Source organism: Pimephales promelas, chromosome 7 (genome assembly GCF_988280905.1).
Source record: "Pimephales promelas chromosome 7, fPimPro1.hap1.1, whole genome shotgun sequence".
NCBI classification, from domain to species: domain Eukaryota; kingdom Metazoa; phylum Chordata; class Actinopteri; order Cypriniformes; family Leuciscidae; genus Pimephales; species Pimephales promelas.
Genome location: NC_142775.1, coordinates 17,483,924 through 17,487,475, shown reverse-complemented (window position 1 = coordinate 17,487,475; position 3,552 = coordinate 17,483,924). Strand labels below are relative to the sequence as shown.

General features: G+C 38.8%; 1 long non-coding RNA gene across 2 annotated transcripts; it reads right to left on the bottom strand.

Annotated features, from left to right (window-relative positions):
• Nucleotides 1-487: 487 nt before the first annotated feature.
• On the bottom strand, nucleotides 488-2,213 carry LOC148978323 (uncharacterized). Of its 2 annotated transcripts, none has more exons than XR_016169269.1 (4): nucleotides 1,463-2,213; nucleotides 914-987; nucleotides 708-781; nucleotides 488-626 (listed from the first exon to the last, which is right to left on the bottom strand). It is a non-coding gene; the product is annotated as an uncharacterized LOC148978323 (long non-coding RNA). The 2 variants fall into 2 exon arrangements; XR_016169268.1 differs by having other exon boundaries at nucleotides 914-982; nucleotides 1,463-2,204.
• Nucleotides 2,214-3,552: the final 1,339 nt, after the last annotated feature.

Below are 3,552 nucleotides of genomic sequence, written 5' to 3'. Positions count from 1 at the left end.
TATACTAAAAATATAATTTAATATAACAAGCAAAATGTAATTTGTTTTGTCATATGACAGTTATGCATGAATACATTTATATTCATAAATGCAGTGAAACATCTCAATTATCAGTCAATCGATGAATTAATGGATACATTATATAATTAAATTTTATATACTGACAACAATAATAAAAATGAATAAATGAGTAAAAGAACAAATAAAAGTAACCATCACAATAAACAAATGCATTATACAAGTCAACAACACATGAAACAAAGCTTTATTCAAACTACAAACATGTATTTACAGCTGCTGAACACCACATCATGCCGACTCAACACAGCGGTTCCCATTCTGCAGTATTATTCTGATGAATTCACCAGAGGGGACTGTGCCTTCGTGCCGGAGCTTGTTGCTGTGCTGCGCTTCACAATCTGAGGCAATAAGGGCAGGTGGAGAGATCGAGGGTCTCGTAAAGGCAGGTGGAGAGATGGAGGGACTCATAAGGGCAGGTGGAGAGATGGAGGGACCCATAAGGGCAGGTGGAGAGATGGAGGGACTCATCCATGGCACCACTTCCAGGATGCACCTCTGGGCTCCTCATCCTCAGTGCTCACACCAGTCTGCAGACATTTCAGATCCTACAAAAATGCACAAACATTATACAAAAGCAGTCATTTTAACACAATGTCATTTGATTTATCTATTAAAAATAACCTTACTTTATATTTGAGTAAAATCCCTAAAACAAATGCTGCCATCATCTTTCCTTGCAGGTCCTGCTCCACCACAAAAGCTATGCAGCAAATGCACAGAAATCAAGAATCAGAAAAGTGTTGTAATTTCTCTACTTGAATTTACAATAATTCAAATAAACTACAATTTAAGATTGAATAGATTTTGTTATCCATTTCTGTAGTATACTCACCCAAAGCCTTTGATGACAGCATTCAGCATCATGAGCCTCTCTCCACCGGATAAACACACGCGTGTTCTTCTGTCCTTGTAACATACAGACAAGATTCACATTACGAGCTCAACACTGAATTTACATGCTGAGGTTGATGTGTTAACTCACTTTTAATCCAACTTAAATGTTCCTTAATATTTCAACACTAATAAGGGACAAATTAAATATAACATATTTAGTTACTTTATAGATCACTCAGATGTATTTTTCATGTTGGGATGTGCTCATCTGCAATACTTAAACAATATTTTCATTTCAGATGTAAATAGACATTTTAAATCAGCGTGTTTATGTAACGTTATATGGTTATGTAAATCCATTTTAGAAACTTACGTGTAGCCTACTTACTGGAGCTCCCCTGTTTAACTAACTAATAAAACATGTGTTTACAGCAAAATCACAACTATACTATACTGTCTAAGTCCTTTAGACCTTCAACAGTTAAAACGTTTACTCTATAGTAGTTTAACACATACGATTTAAACACAAGGAACCGTGTTTACTCACATTTGAAAACCCCCTGCTTCGCTGATCTCCGCGATGTTGATAATGACGAATGCTCTCGCGTGGCCTCCTGGGATAGAAGAGTATCCATCGGATGAACACTCAAAAATCTTGGCGAAAGCAGGAGATAATCCGGGAACTTCTCGCCTACTCTTTTATGAGTACTGAGGTTTCGGACATACTACTCCTTTCAAATACTGTTTTCCCCTACTATATAGTACGAAAGTAGGAATATTCGGACGTACTATAAGTATACGTATGCCCAAATCTCGCGATAATTAGTACGTCACTCTGGTAATTCTCGCCTACTCTTTTATGGATACTAAGGATTCGGACATACTTATTCGCTCGCCTACTGCTTTTCCCTACTATATAGTAGGGAAGTATGCGGTTTCGGACGCAGCCTAAAAATTTCGACCAGAAAAAAAAAAACGAAAATGTTACCCCTTACGTTTTTTTTTTTTGGGCGAAAAATTAAGTATCCCCAATCTTCTCAAAACTCTGGATTCTGATAGAGGACCATAAGACATAGACCTGAGTGCAACAATGGAGGCTCTAGACCCTTCCAGTGCTGAGATATCGAAACTCAAAATTTCGACCCGAAAAAAAAACCGACAGTGTTACCCCTTACGTTTTTTTTGGGGGGGCGAAAAATTAAGTATCCCCAATCTTCTCAAAACTCTGGATTCTGATAGAGGGCCGTGAGCCTTAGATCTGAGTGCAAAAATGGAGGCTCTAGACCCTTCCAGAGCTGAGATATCGAAACTCAAAATTTCAAAACCGAAAAAAAAAAACGACAGTGGTACCCCTTTCGTTTTTTTTTTCGGGCGAAAAATGAAGTTTCTCCAATCTTCTCAAAACTCTGGATTCTGATAGAGGGCCATGAGACATAGACCTGAGTGCAACAATGGAGGCTCTAGACCCTTCCAGTGCTGAGATATCGAAACTCAAAATTTCGACCCGAAAAAAAAACGACAGTGTTACCCCTTACTTTTTTTTTTGGGCGAAAAATTAAGTATCCCCAATCTTCTCAAAACTCTGGATTCTGATAGAGGGCCATGAGACATAGACCTGAGTGCAACAATGGAGGCTCTAGACCCTTCCAGTGCTGAGATATCTAAACTCAAAATTTCGACCCGAAAAAAAAAACGACAGTGTTACCCCTTACGTTTTTTTTTTTTGGGCGAAAAATTAAGTATCCCCAATCTTCTCAAAACTCTGGATTCTGATAGAGGGCCATGAGACTTAGACCTGAGTGCAACAATGGAGGCTCTAGACCCTTCCAGTGCTGAGTAATCGAAATTCTAAATTTCGACCAGAAAAAAAAACGACAGTGTTACCCCTTACAGTTTTTTTTTTGGGGCGAAAAATGTAGTATCCCCAATCTTCTCAAAACTCTGGATTCTGATAGAGGGCCATGAGACATAGACCTGAGTGCAACAATGGAGGCTCTAGACCCTTCCAGTGCTGAGATATCGAAACTCAAAATTTCGACCCGAAAAAAAAAAACGACAGTGTTACCCCTTACGTTTTTTTTTTTGGGCGAAAAATTAAGTATCCCCAATCTTCTTAAAACTCTGGATTCTGATAGAGGGCCATGAGACATAGACCTGAGTGCAACAATGGAGGCTCTAGACCCTTCCAGTGCTGAGATATCTAAACTCAAAATTTCGACCCGAAAAAAAAAACGACAGTGTTACCCCTTACGTTTTTTTTTTTGGGCGAAAAATTAAGTATCCCCAATCTTCTCAAAACTCTGGATTCTGATAGAGGGCCATGAGACTTAGACCTGAGTGCAACAATGGAGGCTCTAGACCCTTCCAGTGCTGAGATATCTAAACTCAAAATTTCGACCCGAAAAAAAAAACGACAGTGTTACCCCTTACATTTTTTTTTGGGCGAAAAATTAAGTATCCCCAATCTTCTCAAAACTCTGGATTCGGATAGAGGGCCATGAGACATAGACCTGAGTGCAACAATGGAGGCTCTAGACCCTTCCAGTGCTGAGATATCAAAACTCAAAATTTCGACCAGAAAAAAAAAACGACAGTGTTACCCCTTACGTTTTTTTTTTGGGCGAAAAATTAAGTATG